Here is a 19,438-nt window from a genome sequence, read left to right on the forward strand (position 1 = left end):
TTGAAATAATGAGACCAGTAAAAGGTTTATAGAGGAAGCAATAATACAAGAACAAAACTCTAGAATGCATAAATATTTACCACATGATTGAGTAGGTATTACAAATCAGTTGGGAAAGGATGGATTTTTCCATAAGAAGTGTAGAGTTGAAACTGACAGCTATATAAGAAAATCTTATTAAACTATTACCATATCATGGGCCAAAATAAACTTTAGTAGATTAAAAAGTTAAACATAAATCATCAAACCACATAAAAGCTAGAAGAATAGGCATTTGATTTTCGAGTAAAGAGAGGTTTCCTAAGTTTAAACATAATTTTTAAAATGACAAAGAAAAAGATACACAACATGAAAAATAAATCAACAAATTGAGAAAAATATTTGCCACAAATATGATAGACTAAAACTACTATCCGTAAGATATAAGTTCTTAAAATTGCTAAGATAACTCTAAGACATGATATAAAAATGTGCAAAGGACAATCTAAAAAAGAATCAATGCAAATGGCTAGAAAAATAACCTCATTCACAATTGAAAATAATCAAATTGAATAACGAGTATGATAGAGAGTAATAATAATGGCCCCCAGTGAATCACACCTCTCTGGCTCCATGCCCCTTTGCAATATGGCTTTGATACTCTTTTCACGAAGAAATGAAATCTATGTCTCTATCCCTTGAAGCTGGGATGGCCTTGTGGCTTGCTTAGACCAAAAGAATCTGATAGAAATTACTATGTGCTAGTTCTGGAGCTTAGGCCTTATGGTGCCTTGTTTCTCTATCTTGCCATTGATTTGGAGCCCTGAGACTGTGAAGAAGCTCAGTTTAACATGTATTTCAGGATTAGAAACCATGATGGGAAGAAAAAAGGTGATTTAGCCAACAGCTAGAAATAACTTCCAGACATTTAAGTGAAGCCATCTTAGTCTCTTCAGCCCCGGTTGAGCTGTCACAGAACTGCAGATGCATAAATGATCTAAGACCAGGAGAAGAACCACATAGCCCTGGATTGCCAGCCCACAGAATCATAAGACATAATAAATTGTTGTTTTAACTTACTATGCTTTGGAGTAGTTTACTGATAAAACAAGTATCCATTTTTATCTACCAAATTAGCAAAGAATTAAAAGTAAAAAGAAGACACAAATTACTAATGAGGAACAGTTAGCAAAATATAATGTTAGGAGCATAAATTGGAATATACATATATTTTTTCTTTGATCAGGTAATTCTACTTATAGAGTTTTATCCTTCAGAAAAGATTAAAAATATGAACAAGATTTATACCTAAAGATGTTTTTTATCTATAATTTTTTAAAAATCAGGACAAATGTCTATTAAACAATAGAATGATATATTTAAAAAATTAAAGTATATCCACGTAATAAACTATTATTTCATGGAACCTGATCCCTGTTGTCAGAAATCATGGAAATCGACCTAAATAGTGTGATCAATCTGGTTTTGTGTTTGGGGGAAGCAAATAACAGAGACTAAAAGGAAGTATATACCAAAACTATTATTATTTTTTTCTTTACTTTTCCTCTTATTTCCCAAATTCTCAACAATAAGAATGTGTTCTTTTTGTAATAAGAAAAAATATATATTACTTTGAAACTGGGACAAGTTCTTCATTGTCTAAGAATATTAAAACATGGTCCTGTCTTAGATAATAAACTAACAAGCAGTTATTGATCACCTACTATGTATGAATCACTGTCAAATGTTGAGGTGGGCTAATTGAAAGGGTCTTGAAGTCATAAGGTTATAACAGATAAGTGTCCAAAGACCAACCAACTTAAAACTGTCTCCACCATTAGTTTACAGATTGTGTTAGGTAAATCAGAACACCCAGGGAAAACTGCAGATATACTAAGCGATGGTCATTATAAGCAGGAGCTATCTTAGAAACAAGTTTCACCCATCTGAGCAGATTCAACACCCTCACTGGCAGACTCTTATAAACTGCCTATAATCCAGTGGGATTGGCATGTCTTAATGACCCTGCAGTACCCTTGGTCCACAAATTCCTTTTTACTTCCTATTCTTATGCTGGAGTTTCCAGCACTAGATGAAGAGAATGTTTTCTCTTAAATATCTTCATCCACCAATCAGAGCTCAGGCTCGATTTCAAATGGATAATTCCAACTGCAGTATTAAAGGAGCTCTAGATGTATGGATTGTTTAAAGGCTAGGAATTGAAAGAGGATCCCATACTCTCTAACATTATGACTCAGTCTCTGTTCACCAGACAAAAAAGGTTCTAGATTATACAGATCAGGAACAATTTCAGTGAACTGTCATTTATTTCAGTCCCAGAAACACCATAATCAATTAGCCTCCACCAAAGATCTGCGGGTTAAGCCATTCTGACAAGCATTGGGTTTGTTGCCTATTATGGTAACCACACCCAATGGGCATCTGGCAACAAAGTGTTATTAACACTCATTACTCTGCCTCAACCTCCATTTCAATGGTTGCATTTCCTGTCTTTGTCCCCTGCCTATAGAGAACCTATAGAAAAGCGATACAGTGCTTTTCAAGGATGCTGTTTTCACCTTCACCAATTTATTTTTTATTGCCATGGTGAACAGAATATTTCCTAGCTAGCCTCAGGGGACATAGTTTGAGTTGGGTAAGCCAGTCACACATGATAAATCCACTCCAACATTCTTATTTCTCTAAGCCTTTGAATTCCTTACTTCACATCATGCCAAGGTATTTCTGGCATCCCAACTTCGGTTCATACAGACCACTGTTAAGTACAAATTTTGGAACAACTGAGCTAACAGAACCAGCTGCTTGAATCCCAAATATATGGCAAAGGCATTCTTGCTAATTAATTCAGGTCAATCTAAAATTACTTTGATCCCTGTTTTGTTGTTGCTTTTATTTCTGCTTTTAGTTATTGTTGTTATTCCTATTCCCCAAAAAATCAGGTCACACTCAAGATTTTGTGAGTTCAGTCACTTTATTAAGGACTTCAGGAATTACAAGAGGGATCTCAGGGCTGCTACACAATCTTCCACTATTCTCCTGCCCTCCCCTTTATACTCCAGATATTTTCCAGAAGCCCATGTTCCCAGAAATTAGATAAATAAAATAGACAAACTCCTATAAAGACTCAGGAAAGAAAATCTGAACAGACATATAACAAGAAAAGAGATTGAATTAGTAAACAAAATACTACCTACATTCCTCACAAAAACTTATAGACAAATTTTCATAGCAACTTTATTCATAAAAGCCAAAAGTACAAACAATACAAATGTCCATGAACCAGTGAATGGATAGATAAATTGTGGTATATCTATTCAGTGTAATATTATTCATCAGTAATAATATTAATATAATAAGGAATAAAATGAATAATAATATTCAGCAATAAAAGGGACTGTAGCACTGATACATCCTACAACAGGGATGAGCCTTGAAAACATTATGATAAATGAAAGAAGCCAGCCACAAAGGACCACATATTGTATGGTTCCATTTGTATGATATTTCCAGAATAGGCAAATCTATAGAGTGTTTGCATAGAGGTGGAAGAATTGGGGGAAATGGAAGTTGACTGCTAAGAGTATGGGGTTTGTATTTAAAGGGATTAAAATGTTCTAAAACTGATTATGGTGATGGTTGCATAATTCTCTGGCTATACTAAGATATCTTGAATTTTTTGCTTTAAATGGGTGAATTACATGGTATGTGAGTTACATCTCAAGAAAGTTATTACAAAAGAAGAGCTCATGTTCCCACAGATGACTTTTTCTACTTCAGTCAGCCTCTGAGGAAGTATAATCCTGGTCTCTGTTCTAATTGCTCATCTTGTTCCTTCCAATATTATTAAAATGTCAAATGTCAGAGAGATAAATATATTGGTCATAAGAATGAGATAGAGGCAAAACTGACAGCCAGAGGAAATACTAAGTCTATGTAAAACACAAGACTTTCTTGATACAATATTTACGTCAATTTTAAAAATCAAATCAGCTGGACTTGAGAAAACCTCAACTTGAGAAATACCACAAACATTTCAATATTAGATATATAAGAACTTAGTAATTTAAACATATAACTTAAACTTTAATTTTTGAAAATATTCCTTTATTATTCAAGTTACACAACTTCATTGTAAACTAAATAGGTAATACAGATAAACAAAAAGAAAACTTTTTAAGGGGTTCCTGGGTGGCTCAGTTGGTTAAGCATCTGCCTTCAGCTCAGGTCATGATCTCTGGGTCCTGGTATTGAGCCCCATGTCTGGCTCCCTGCTCAGTGGGGAGTCTGCTTCTCCCTCTGCTCCTCCCCCTGCTCCTGTGTGCTCGCTCTCTCTCTCTCTCTCTCCCTCCCTCTGAAATAAAGTCTTCTAAAAAATCACACACAGTAACATCACTCAGAAAGAATACTGTTATCATTTTATCACTTTTTCTATGCAAATATATACATGCAAACACATGGGATTGTACTGCAGAGTACTTGGAGATTTGTGAGCTGTATCTTCTACTCATAAAGAAAATTTTTCATATTAATATTCAGTGCTATCATATTCTTAATTGCTGCATAGTATCCCATTTTAGGACACCTTAATTTATGTGTCATTTTATTGCTAGACATTTAGATCATTCCGTTTTTATTCTGCATAAACAGTATAAAAATAACATTCTTGTCTCCCCATCTTTACATGTATATTGAATCATTGCCTTGGGGTAATGATTAGAAGTGGCATTTTTGAGCTAAATAATACATACATGGATATGATACATATTTGCCAAATTTCTCAGCAGGATAATTCTATCAGTAACAACCTTTAGTACGTGAAAAAGTGCCTGTTTTCTGACATCTCAGCCACGACCATGTGTCTGCAATCTTTTTATCCTTGCAATTCTGAGAAAGGATATCTCATTATTATTTTAATTTGCATTTATTTATTTCACATGTTTTAATGTTTCATCTGTCTCTTCATTAGTAAGTTTACTATTCACAACCTTAATCCATTTTTATTAGATTTTATTTTTCTTATTTATAAGAAAGCTCTTTAAATGCTAAGGATATTAATCTTTTCTCCATCATGGCTGTTACAAATATATTTTTCCAATTTTACAGATGTCTTTACAGTGCATTTGCCATAGAGAACTTCTAAACCCCTTTATGGTCAAATTTTTCAGTCTTTTTCCTTCTTATTTCTCCTGAGGTGATGCTTAGAAAGTCCTTCCTAGCCTAAGTCATGTACCTACAATTTCTCCAACAATATTTTTTACTTCAAATATTCAAATATTTAATCTATCTAGATTTAAATAGAGCTCCAAATGAATTTTTCCACATCAATAACCAAGTGTCTTAGCATCATTTGTTAAATTATTTCTTCTTTCAGCACAAACTTGAGATGCTGTTTTTCTCATATATTCCAATGCCTATAAACACAGCAGTCTGTTTCTCTACTCATTTTTCTCCCCTGGGCTGATTCTTTACGCAACAAGATCCCTGCATTTACTGGGCTGGTCCTCTACCAACCCGGGGCCTCCCCTCAGCTGAGCGGTCTCAGCATTGGCTGTAGTCCCCTCTGACACTTCCAGTCTTCCCTGAGGTGAAGCAAAAAAAAAGACTTCTCTCCCTATGATTTGTGCTCTGTTACATGGCACTCATAGACAGGTTACTTGAGCCACAACAAATTGAACAGTTTAATGACTGGTTTTGTTTTTGTTTTGGCCAATAATCACAGTCCTCTCCTCTTTGTAGCATAGACTTTATTCATTCGTTCAACAAAAGACCACAAAGGTACTTTGATCAGGACATTGTCAAGTAAGGGCTACCGTGCCATCTATACCTAAAATCACTCCTCCTCACCCAAACTTTAGATGTTGTTGAGCCCAGTTTTCCATGTCTCCCGTTGTAGAAGGCAGTGTTGGTACAGAAGGCCAGACACAACCTGACCCACCTTTTCTCTTTAATCTCATTTCCTACAACTCCCTTGACAATCCCCACTTCACTCACACTGACGTCCTCCCTATTTCTTCAACGCTCCTGTCAGGGCAGGCAGGTCCTGTCAGGACTTTTGCAGCAGCTGCTCCTTCCCCCTGGAATTGTCCTCCCTCAGATATCCACATGGATAACTTGCTCACTTCCTTCACATTTTTGCTGACATGTCACCTTGTAAAAGGTGTATACCCAAACTACCTGTTATGGACTGAATTATGAGCCCCTAAATTCATACATTGAAGCCTTTGCAGATAGGGACTATAAGAAAATAATAAAGGTTAAATGAGGTCATAAGGGTGGGGCTTTAATGTGATAGCCTGGTGTTCCTTATAAGAAGAGGAAGAGACAGCAGAGCTCACTCATGTGCTCTTGCTCTCTCTCTCTCTCTGTCACCACCCATGTGCAAAGAGGAAAGGTCATATGAGGACACAGCAAAAAGATAGCCATTTCTGCAACAGGAAAAGAGTTCTCACTAAAAACCAAATGTTCCAGCACCTTGATCATGGACTTTTGGCTTCCATAACTGTAAGAAAATAAATATCTGTTGTTCAAGCCACCCAGTCTGTGGTATTTTGTTATGGCAACCCAAGCAGACCAAGATACCACCCCACCCATATGTTAACACCATCACCCTGTTTGCTTGTACTGCTTCACTCTCTTATTTATTCTACCCTTGCACTTAATGTCTTCTAAATAATCTAAAATTTACTTTTTATTATTTTAATTGTTTATTGTCTATCTTCTCCCACTAGAGTATAAACTTATGGGTGCAAATATTTCTGTTCCTTTTATTCATTGATGTATCCCTAGCATATAGAACTGTACTTGTAACATAGAAGACTCTCAATAAATATCTGCTGAATAAATAAATGAATTACGGCAGACTCCTTCTTCTTTTAAGGTAAATTTTCTCTCAGAAACCCTATTCCCCTGGGGTGCCTGGGTGGCTCAGTCGTTAAGTGTCTGCCTTCAGCTCAGGTCATGATCCCAGGGTCCTGGGATCGAGCCCCACATCGGGCTCCCTGCTCTGCGGGAAGCCTGCTTCTCCCTCTCCCACTCCCCCTGCTTGTGTTCCCTCTCTTGCTGTCTCTCTGTCAAATAAACAAATAAAATCTTTATAAAAAAAAAAAAGAAGCCCTATTCCCTATCCCAGCCCATCAGGTGGCATTGTTGTAAGACCATCCTACCTTGAGGACACCATTTGATTCTTTGTTCAGATGAGTCCTCAGCTCCCATGACAATCAGTGCAAGGCAATAGATACTAGGGTTGGAATGAGGAGACTCCTTCCCTGGAGCATTTCTGAATTTCGGGTTTAACTCAGCCAGGACACTTGGTGTTTTAATTTGGGGTTCCCTCAAAGCAGAACCTAAAAAAAAAAAAGATGTGGACTCACTTGGGAGGTGATCCCAGGGATCAGGAATGAAGGAGCAGGGAGATTAAGGCAGAGAAGGAAGGAAGCTAATGAAGGGTATGTTACTGAGATGATTATTGCTGTAGGCACCTGGAATTGACTCCTGCCTGAGCCCCACTGGGAAACAGTGTAGAATGTGCCTTGGAATTATTCCTCCATCAGACAGGAAGCATTTATGGGTCCACTCCTGTAGCTCTTTGTTTCAGAGTAACATCCAGAGGTGTTAACTTCCATGCCCCACTCTGTGCCATACTCTCAGGTTGCCATATGTGTGGACTGAGAAAGATGTAACAGTAACTTGAGATAATCCTTCAACGTGCACAGGAAATGGCCACCACAGCTACTGCTGAAATCACAGAAAGGCAGAGGGAATGGGTTTGGGGTCACAAAAGCATCAGCTACATTTGGTTTTAAGAACAGCTTTAGTATCTCAAGGTCAAACTATTTCTACATATTCTATTACTAACTTTTTGTTTTCCTTATGTAAAATGAACTTTGCTAGAAGGATGTGATCCACAATATGCCACACAGAACCCATAACTGAAAAGAACACAGTCGTTCCATGGACAGAAAGTTAACTTGCAGTTCTCAATCCACTTTTTCATCAGCAATGTCACTTGTTGAATTGTGAGAATTCTCCCTCATCCACACCGCCTCTTCCTCCTGGTAATCTTCAGTATATAGGTAAAGGTATTACCCATGATTGCTGTTCCTCAAGGGGCAAGGTATGTGTGATATTACACCATGAGGTGTTTTCTGTCATATCATACTCTCCTGAGTGCCTCCTCATCTGAGCACAGAGTGTTCATCATTTTTCCAGAAAATTTTAACTAAGTCAATCCCATATTTTAAGGATGCAAGAAGCTTAATAGATGCAAAAATGGAAAAAATAAAATACCTGCAAAAGGTGCAGAGAGATGAAGAACTCAAGAATGCACAAAGAAATCTTCAAAAGTTCACTTCTGGACAGTATTTATGGTTGGAGGAAGAAGAGGCTTAGAAAATGTTTGTGTCCATAACCACCTAAAATATCATGTCTGGTATTTTTAGATGCAAGTCTAACTCTTGAATAAGGGACGTTCCTGGCTAGGAGGAAATGTCTGGCACATAGTAGGTATTTAATAGGTGTGTATTTGTTAAAAGCACAATACATCTTTCAATTTAATCCCTGATTCTACACCTGAGAAAATAACCCTTACTTTAGACTTGGTATTCCCCCAAGCATTCTTCAGATTTACGCTCAAGCAATATTGAACACATCATGTTCTAGGCAATGTGCTAGGTGCTTCAATATAAGTTTATCTCGTTTAGCCCTCACCCAAACCTACTGTTTGGTAGATGAGAATATTAGAGGTCAGAGAAGTTTAGTCTTTTGCTCAAGGTCACATAGCTAGAAAATGTACAGCCAAGATTCCGACTGCAAGTTCAAGGAGTGAGTGTTTCTTTGTTTGTTTTGTTTGTTTGTTTGTTTAAAGGCCTTAAATTCTTTTACGCTCCTTCCATCAAGAGGGGGCTGCTCTAAAACTCCTTGCCTTGAGTCTAGACAGACTTGTAACTGCTTTGACCACAAGAGAAAGATGAAAATGATGCTGTGTGATTATTTCTGAGGTTAGATCATAAATGCAGCTTGCCCTGGCTCTCTGGGATCACTTGTATCATTCAGAGGCTCCCTTTTGGGACTTTCCCTCTCAGGACTCAGCCATCATACTGTGAGAAGCCCAAGCCACATGGAGAGCCATGTGTTGGTCAAAAATCCTGCTGAACCCAGTCATTGAGTCACACTAGCACAAACCCCAGATATATGAGGGAAGAAGCTTCCAGATGATTCTAGCCCCCAGCTACTCAAGTTACCCCAAACTAGTTGAGGACCCACACATCATGGATCAGAGACAAGCCATCCCCACTGTGCCTTGTTGGAATTCCTGAACCCCAGAAGCTATGAGCATAATAAAATAGTGGTTGTTATTTATACCACTAATTTAGGATTGTTTGTTAAGCAGCAATACTAACTGTAACAGAAACCTTTCCCCAAATTTTAAATATTCAGCGCACTTATAATGACACACAATCCCACAGTCTCACAAACTCATGGAAAAGCCATGACTGCCACCCAGATCTCTCTAAGCTATTGGGGAACAGAAAGCAAGGTCTGTGGCCCAAACTCTGATCTGGGCTTTGTGTCTAAAGCTCTGGCCTCAGCAATTTCTCACTCCTTCTTAGACCTTTCTAGTGTCTTTTTCTACCTGGTACTTTGTCTTGGTCACACAAAGCATCTTTTTCCCCTCTGACCCTTCCTAGCACTGAGACTTCTGTGTTCTTTCTTCACATTTCTCCTTCTGTGTCCCTAAAAGCAGGGGGAGGGGATATCTGGTTCTCTTGCTCTCAGTCTCAGGACCGGATTACCAACCCTACTTCAGTTGAAATCACTATTTTCTACACATATCCAAGCCCACTCACCCTAGAGGTCTGCCTCCCATTCTCTCAACACTAAGCATGAGGCCAGGAAGGCATCCATCCTTCTCTCCTCTAGGGTCTTCTCCCCTAAAGAGAGCATAAGTGCCAGATCGAGGGTCTGTCCAGAGAGTAGAAGCAGAGCATCCTTAGTAATTACTGAAGTTAGTAAACTTTGATTTTATTAAGCCCTTACATTAAATACACGTTGTCATTTTTTAAATGAAGCATGTATGGTTTGCACTAGAATCTCAACCAGATCAAAACAATTAACTGACCATAGAAAACATAATTCAAGATAACTATTCTAACACTTTCCCAAAATAAAAGCAAGGATTTGGGAGGATCTTTCTGTTTTAGAGATTCTGATTAGGAACATCACTTCCCAAAGCACAGCTGGGGCTGAGCCAGGGGGATTTAAGCTTCACATTGGGAGTGTGTTGTTTCTTATCTAAGCAGGCTCCAACTTAAACCCAGACAGAGCAGGCATGTATTCTATATAGTGAGAGCTGAGAGGCGATAGAATTTCTCATCCCTAGACACAGAGACTAAGTACACAGTAGCCAAGGCCTGAAATTCTCCTATCCAAGGTTTATTTATTTGACTTAAGGCTTTGTTCCCCTTTAAAATGCAAATATCTTATGAGTTACTTATAACTTAGTGATAGTGGCAGGTCTTGCTAAGTGCCTACCTAATATCCATTTTCCCCTTCTTTTCTAGTTACAGAATTCCAATTTGGAGGTCAGGGGTAGCAATGTGCCCACATTCCATTTCATCTAGGGGTGGTCATGTGACCCAGCTCTGGTTTCTGAGATATAAGTAGAAATCATTGGGAGGGGCCACCCAGATAGCTTGCTAAAAAGGGAAGACCTATAAAAACAATAGCTCTTTCCCTTTTCCATTCTTCCTTCATGAAAGATAAACACAATTAGTGGAGGCACAGCAGCCATATTGCAAACCCAAGTACAAGAGCTATACATTACAAATGGTAGAGCAGGAAGATAGGAGCCTAATTTGTTGAGGGCATTACAAAGCCACCATACTGGCGCCATAGTCAGCCTACCCTATCCCAGATAGGGGGCACCCTTTTGAGTTATGGCTCTAGAGATAGGTTTCTCTCTCTAATGGATATAATGTTACAAAGGTTTAGGAAATCATACAGGGGGTGAGTTTTGAAACAAGCAAGAAGGCACAGAGAAGTTATGGGCTCTAAGGACTGTATGAATAAAAGTATCCTTGAAGGAGAAAACCATGGAAGTGGAATGTATGGGGCCCTGAAGATCAGCTTATCATGAACAACTTAGGTTTTATCCTGCAACAAAACTAAATGGAGAAATAATTCCATGATATTCTATTAGTGGGAGAAAAGAAAGTATTTCTTTATAGTATCTTTATGAAACAGTAACCTGAATGCTCAACATGCTTATGCTTAAGGATGAGTTTTCTGGGACAAATTTAGGTGAATCACAATTCTAGTCAAGAGGCTTTCATAAAGAACTTCAAAGGCCAAAATTTTCCCTGAATGATGTCTCCACAGGAACTGGTGCAGGGAATGAGTTTACTAATAAAAATGACGTTGAATTGCTATTTTTGTTCTCCTGAAATACAGTTGTTATTGGCTGGATATTGGCACTGCATAAGTTGGTAGAAACATTACCTAGGACCACTTAAATTTTTTGCCAGAGCTTTTTTATTTAAGAGAAGAATATGGTCCAATTTTAATCTTTAACCTAAAATATTCATGCAACCTTGACTTCTTTCATGAGAATTTCATACGTAAAATCAAAGACAAGCCAAGGTTCAAAATGGTGGACAATTTCCTTTAACTTGGAATTATCTGTACTATTTACTACATCTCTTTTAGGAAAACACTGCTGAAAGTTGTAGGTCCCTTTTGTGAAATCCCACCAGCCAATCAGTAGGTGGGAATCAAGTAAGTCACAGTGTTTTCAGTTTAACTCCACAAAGAATTTTCCCATTCTGTGTCACTGGAGTTGAGCAGTGCTTCTCAAACTGTAACATGCAATACAACTATTCCAGTGCTCTTGCTAAAATACAGGCTCTGATTCAGTACATCCAGAGTGAGGCCTGAGATTCTGCATTTCTAATAGGCAATGATGATGATACTGCTGCTGGTCCATGAACCACACTTTGAGTATCCAGGAAGTAGAGAATGGGCTAACCTGGCTGCTCCTCAGGATCATTTAGTGATCTTGTTTAAAAAAATAAAATAAAACAAACCCAAAGTCTTAGGCCACATCCGGCTCTACAAAATCAGAATCTCCGGGAATGAGGTGCAGGAGTTTGTATTATTAACCATCTCCCCAGGTGATTCCTATTCAGCCATAAGCTGCACCTGGTCTGCAATGATCACAGCAGCATGTCTCAAAGAGGAGCTGTGCACCCCCTAAATCAGAATCGCCTGAGGAGCTTGACTATTGTGCAGATACCTCTCTGCAAATACCTCCCTTCTGCTGCCTAGGAAGGAGGCAAAGGGTGGAGAGAGTATAGAAAATAGGGAGATGGTATAAAAAGGGAAATTGACGTCATTTCGACTCCCACCTGGCAGGAGTAGAGAGGGCCAATTCTCCTGGAAGTGACAGCATGGAAAGCGCCTCCCGCTGCCTAACCACCTGCACCTCCTTCCTTCTCTTCCTCTCCTTGGCAACTGCCCCAGCCAAAGCTGCCCCTCAGGGGCTGCTGGGAGGCCTGGTTAGAGAGGAAGGAGAGGAATGAAAAGGAAAGAAATAGGGGAGGGGGCCTTGAAAAATAAGGTTTAAGAATTACAAACAGCCGTTAGCTTCTGTTCATATTGCAATTCAATCCAATGCAAATAAATATCTATTTCAATATCTGTACTTGCTGAAATGATAACAATGTATTATCTGGCCAAAAGAGTGCATTCCAATTGCATAAAGTTGTATCTATATGTATAAAAAGGTCTGGAAGATTGTGAACTGTATTAATCTCCAAGGGATGGAATTCAAGATAACTGTTTTCCTTCAGTATACTAATCTGTATTGTTTGAATGTTTTACACTAAGCATGAATTATTTTTATAATGACATAAATAATAAAGCCATTTTCATTTGGGGGAACAAAAACAAGGGTTCACAGTGCTAACATAACATAGGAGACAGATTGAGGAGAATACAGGCCCTTCTTTGGGAAGCTCACAAACTCATGTAGTCTGACTCATGAATTCTTTCTGAGTTGCAGAGGTAATGCAGCTAGGTGGCCCCGCAATAGATATCAGGGCTGGACTCTCCTGTAAAAAGTGGCGTTTCTCCCAAAAGTCCAAGGTGGATTCCAAATGTATGTTATTGAATGGAGATCTGAATAGGAGTTTTACTGTATTAAAGGAGAGAAATGTACTAATTAGTGTAAGTAAAGTAGCTCTGGAGGGAAATGTGTGGGTCAGAGGGATCTAGAAAAAGCAACTGTAATGCTACAGAAAGATTGTGCTCTTGCGGCTTTAACAATAAGATGAGCCAAGAGCTTTACTGGAGATTAAACAAGTAAACCTGGGACCTTATCAAAGATGGAACCATTCCTGATTGCCCTGGGACTTAATCTTCATGGTACTGATATTATAATAGAATTGCCACATGAAAATGAATTAAACAGCAATGAGGCAGGGAACAATGATCTCAGCATTAGTTTCATCCATCAGATAAAAGATGAGCTCATGAGGGGAAGAATCGGGCTTAAGCTGGGTCTGCTCACTTGGGAATTTATTGGGTACTGCAGCCCTGTGGTATCTCCCACTGGCTTAACCATGGTCACAGAAAATAATAAACTAAATGTTTGTGGGTCCAGATTGCCCCAGTCTCCTGCTTAAAGCATGAGGAGAAAAAGAAAAACAGAAAGCAGCCTGGAGGGAGAGGAGAAGGTAAAGAATTAAATCACGCCTAGGTGTTTAAAAGCTGGGTCAGCAAAACTCCCTGAAACTCCAAGTTTCTGAACTTGTGCTTCGGCCATCCACAACCCAAAGAGATTTTTCTCTTTTTATTTCCTATACCTATTGCTTTCTATTAGTTCAAGCTTCAGCAGGGAGCACTAGTTCATTAAATGATAAGTATTAACCTAAATATGAGAACAAAAATGTTTACACCATTCCAAGCCACCTTCTTAACAGTGGTAGATAATGCAGAAAAAAAAGGGAGAACATTCCACATTGGGGCTGCAAAATACACTTTTACTTCAGAAAATCTTAGTCACCTTCATCAGTGACTTGGGAGGAAAAGCTATCTGCTAAGGCTCAAGATAAAAGAGAAATGTTTCTGGGAGGTGGGAACAGGATGAGGAAAGTGGGAGGAGGGAGATCAATGTGGAGACAACAGATTATAATACAATGTCATGACAGATGGGCCCTGTGGCCATCTCTGGGTCATTTCCTGCCTTCTGATATTTCCATTGCTTGCTTCTGGATATTCAGCAGGTAGAGAGTTGCAAAGACAGTTATGCCTAAGGCTAATTTTCCTGCTAGAAAAAGGTAGGATTTACTAGGTTCTCTGCAGTGAGTTTGAAAATATCTCTGATCCAGCATCAACAGCTGAAATCAAAAGAAGTACCTCCAGGTTGGGGGAAACGAGTGATCAAAAATAGGAGCTGAGAAATAGTCACTGCCTTGTTTGCCACCAGTGTTAATTACACAAGCGCTTTTATGGTTTGAAAGAATGCTGCATTTAGGAAAGTTTGACTGGTATTAATTATTTCTGTATCTCTCAGGGTCTCAGATCCAGAACACCTGAATGCCTCCTCTGAGAAAGCTGCTAGTTCAGCTCTAACTCTCCAGGCAACATCAACCTAAAATATCCCTACAGACAAAAATGGCTCTGGATCAAGAATGTGATCTTCCTTCCTCATTCTCAGACCCATCAGAAGAGATCTCTGAGAAGATGCACAAGGAAATTTGCCACTTGATCATTATCTGCTTGCAGATCCAAAGTTCTACCAGATACCTTCCAAAATGTGGTATGTAGAGTATACATGCTTGTGGAAAATGCTGGGTGTTAAATGCAACCATCATAAACCGAATTATTGTTCATGAATCATGGCTACAAAGTCTGATACCAAAAGACACATAGATCCTGGCTACTCAAAGCATGGTTCCTGAACCAACAGCAGCAGCATCTGGGGGCTTGTTGGAAATGCCGAGTCTCAGGCCCCACCCCAGACTTACAAAAGCAGAATCTGCATTTTAACAAAACCCTCAGGTGCTCTATGTGGGTTTCTAAGTGTGAGAAGCACTACTCAAGGTTCTCTGGAGGAGGTAATTTTCATCAAGTTTTATTCCAAATAGGAAACAGGTTGAGAAGTAAAATGTTCAATAGAGCTACAAGTACTAACCAGGAAAAAAAGTTTTTAGCAAATATTGAAAGCAAGCCAGCAATGACAGTTTATAAAAGCTACTAGACCCTGAACTGAGAGGTCAAAAGGCAGGTGCTATAAGGAGAGTGGCTCTAGTTATGAAGATGGTTATTTGAACATGGCCAATGGCTCTAGGTATGACGATGGGTATTTCAACATGGCCAGTGGCTCTAGTTATGACGATGGGTATTTCGACATGGCCCATGGCTCTAGTTATGAAGATGGGTATTTCAACATAGCCAGTCATGCACACGACCCCCTTCCTCTCATGCTGCCAACCTTTCACTAAAATGCCACATGGCTCTTTTGGCAGAATTAGCTCCCAGATTTGCAGTGGGAATTAGACAAGAACATATCCTTTCTTTCCTTCGAGATGCAGGGATGGGAGCTACAGCAGGCAACAGGGAGCATTTTGGAGGCCAATAGTAAGCAAAACTGAAGCTGGAAAAGGGTGCCAAGAAATTAATGCCAGAGGAAACACAAGGGCACAGACCTACAAGATGGGGAGGAGAGTGATGCATTGCCAGGTATCTGGGACCAGAGAGGCAAGAAGTGGTGGGGACTTGATAAGAAACTAAGGGTGAGAGTACAGAATTCTCTCAGGGTGGGGTGGGTGGCTGCTCTAGATTAAAGCCACTATTTGTGTTTTTATTAGCCAGTGCCTTGTAGGTGGGCCCAGCTAAAGAACCAGGGGAACATCAGATTTAACATGGGAATGAACTGATGAAAGTGTTTGAAAGAAATATGGAGATAAATTAGTCCAACATTTCTGGACAGGTTGATGGACTTATTTGAAAGGATAGAAGGATGTGATCTTGAAAAGCACAAGCCAGGGTAGAATGTTACACGAAGAACTAGACCTCACCCAAAGAGTGAAATAGATATTTTGCTGCCAATATCCTATCTCTGCTCCTGCCTTTCTTCTTCCTGTTCCCTCCACCAACCTACATTCAAACCCCTGGTTTAATGTCTGTCCACCCAATTCCTTTAAGCCTGTAGGTGTCAAGCTATAGATTTGGCATTCTCTTTCAAGGAGATTGAATTTGTGCACTTGTGAAGACCAAACCACCTTCCAAACCCACAACTGTGTTCCCTGAACCCCCTCAAGGCCATGTTAATAGATATCTATCCAAAGGCCAGATTTGGGTACATGACATTTTGAAGGAATAAGAAAGAAGACCTCCATAACTAGATAGAGGGGCTAAAAGAGATGGATGACTTCAAAATTTCAACACTGAGTTCTTGAGAAATGGACAAGGTCACTAATAGACTGGGGGCAAAGGAGATAATGGATTTTTACTAAATGTAGCATTGTTTTATCAAAATTCTTTAACAATATTGTAATTTAAGTCTAATCTCATATTTCTCTTTCATACTTTTTAGTCTTTTCTTATTAAGATATTTGTAATTTTCCCCAGATAATTATCATACCTCTTTTTGTTCTCCTTGAATTTCATGCCACTCAAATGCCCACCAGTTACCCCCAGGTGGTTCAAATGCCTTGAATTCCAAGAGAACAGAATTGGCCAGAAACAGACATCCCCAATATTTGAGAGCAGAGGGTGAATGGCTTTTTTTTTCAACAATGGTAATTAGAATTCCATTCTCCTTGTGGATAGTGTAGTTTAATGAATTACACTGAACTATTAATTCGATGGGGGGGGCGAGAAATACTACTCTCTCATTATTTTCTGAAAATCTGTCATCTTCATAAGGTTTTGTTTGGCACACACAGATGGTCCTGGTGACAGTGCGCAACTGAACTCTGCAGCAGGGGACGTATTGGCCAAATGGTACAACTCCCGTTTCATGTGTGCCCTCTACGTTAGTTGTCAAATTAGACATGCTAGTTACATCCATAATTACATGTTGCAAGCAGCTGAGTTGTAGTTTGAAGTGTACTTAGATGCTAATGAGACTTCAGGGAATCCCTATGAATCGTGCATTCAAGCCTCCTCTAGCCTCCGGCTTGGATGCCAGGCATAGGTTCTTTTATAATGCCAACATTTTACCCATTATTTCTAATTGCCCCTGATAATTTAGAATGCTTCTTGAAAGGAAAAATAGCAGAAAGCTAATCCACAAAAGGTCTGGAAAACCATTTTCCAGTATTACCAAGTTTATGTTACTGGTGTCTTTGCAGGACACACCAAACATGGCAGGGGGGTGGTGCAGTTAGACAAAACTCAAGACCTAAGCTATCCTCAAAGATCCGTGTGCCTCAGCTTTCCATCCAGCCTTTCTGAGACTCTGTTTCAGCCATGCCCCTTCCCAACCCCAACTACTTCCCTTTGTGTTGCCTTCACTGTCTCCTCTCTTATGCTTTTAACCTATACACGTTTATTGAACATCTGTTGTGTGCCTGGCACTGTACTGCAAAGACAAATGATTCCTATCCCCAAGGTGATCACAGCAAAAGGAAGAACACCGATACATGAAGAAATGATTCTAAAACCTGGGGTAACTGCACTGGCAGTGATATAGCCCATATAGAATTCTGAAGAGGGGAACCCAAACCAGCATGAGGAGTGTGTGTTTTGTGTTTTGTGTGTGTGTGTGTGTGTGCGCGCGCGCCTGTGTCCCCTTAAATATGTGTGTGTGTGTGTTGGCACAGGGGCTTCCAGTGCCCCACCCATATCTCCTGGAACACCTTTGCCATTTTTGTGCACATCCATTTCAGGCTGCTTTCACTCCCAGCAGCCAGCACTGTGTCTCTTGTTGAAAGACAGTTCTCAGGCTGCAGGAGCCCACATTGCCTGTGCACATGCACGGAGAGCTGAAGTGTCTGGACATTTAATTCCCCAGAGGCAGCCCTATGACTGGCAGGAGTGGGGATACAAGTATACCAGCCCCTTTGCCCCTGATCAAGATAACTCTGATGTGTATCCTAACCTGTCTCCAAAAGTTCCCCATGGGATGGAGCCAAAGTTACTCTCCATGGTGATTTTGCAGACTTGTTTGTCCTCCTTCCCTTCCCAGTCCCCCTTCCCTATCCCTCCATTAGTTTTTTCCTGGGAACCTACTAATAAATGCACATGAAACCTCACCTCTGGGCCTGCTTCTGAGATACCCAAATTAAGACAGAAAGAGTAGAGAAGTTCCCCTTGAGGGTCCATCTAAGCCAGGTCTTGAAGGAATGGAAGAATTTAGCAAGACGAAGGAGATAAGAGTTTCACCCCAAGAGAGGGTGCAAAGGGAGTGCTGTGGAAAGAATTTCAGACCACATGAATGAAAGAGTGCTCGTGGGGGCGCCTGGGTGGCTCAGTTGGTTAAGCGACTGCCTTCGGCTCAGGTCATGATCCTGGAGTCCCGGGATCGAGTCCCGCATCGGGCTCCCTGCTCGGCAGGGAGTCTGCTTCTCCCTCTGACCCTCCTCCCTCTCATGCTCTCTGTCTCTCATTCTCTCTGTCTCAAATAAATAAATAAAATCTTTAAAAAATAAAAAAAAAATAAAAAAAATAAAAAAGAGTGCTCGTGGAAAACAGTCTGGAACACACAGGGGGCTACAACCACAACCTGTAGCATAAAGTTTTAGCAGTGATAAGTGGGCAGGCATCACATATTCAAGGGTTTGATGCACTTGGTGTGCTAGAGCCAACTAGCAGCCACTTGTTAAATATTCAGAAATTTTCTGATCAGGGTGTTAAACTCTGATAGCTTGAAAGTGGCCATGATAGGAGTATTTACACTAGGGAAATTGCAATCACTACGAATTATGGCTGGCTTGCTTATTTATTTATTTATTTATTTATTTATTTATTTAAGGGGTTGGGGAAGGGGAGAGCAAGAGGGACAGAGAGAATCTTTTTATATTTTTTTTTAAAGATTTTTTTATTATTTATTTATTTGAGACAGAGAGAATGAGATACAGAGAGCATGAGAGGGAGGAGGGTCAGAGGGAGAAGCAGACTCCCTGCCGAGCAGGGAGCCCGATGCGGGACTCGATCCAGGGACCCCGGGATCATGACCTGAGCCAAAGGCAGTCGCTTAACCAACTGAGCCACCCAGGCGCCCCGACAGAGAGAATCTTAATAGGGAAATTGCAATCACTACGAATTATGGCTGGCTTGCTTATTTATTTATATTTATTTATTTATTTATTTATTTATTTAAGGGGTTGGGGAAGGGGAGAGCAAGAGGGACAGAGAGAATCTTTTTTTTTTTTATTTTTTTTATTCTTATGTTAATCCCCATACATTACATCATTAGTTTTATATGAAGTTTTCC

This window comes from Leptonychotes weddellii, chromosome X (genome assembly GCF_054177405.1).
Source record: "Leptonychotes weddellii isolate Sample4059 chromosome X, ASM5417740v2, whole genome shotgun sequence".
Taxonomy (NCBI): domain Eukaryota; kingdom Metazoa; phylum Chordata; class Mammalia; order Carnivora; family Phocidae; genus Leptonychotes; species Leptonychotes weddellii.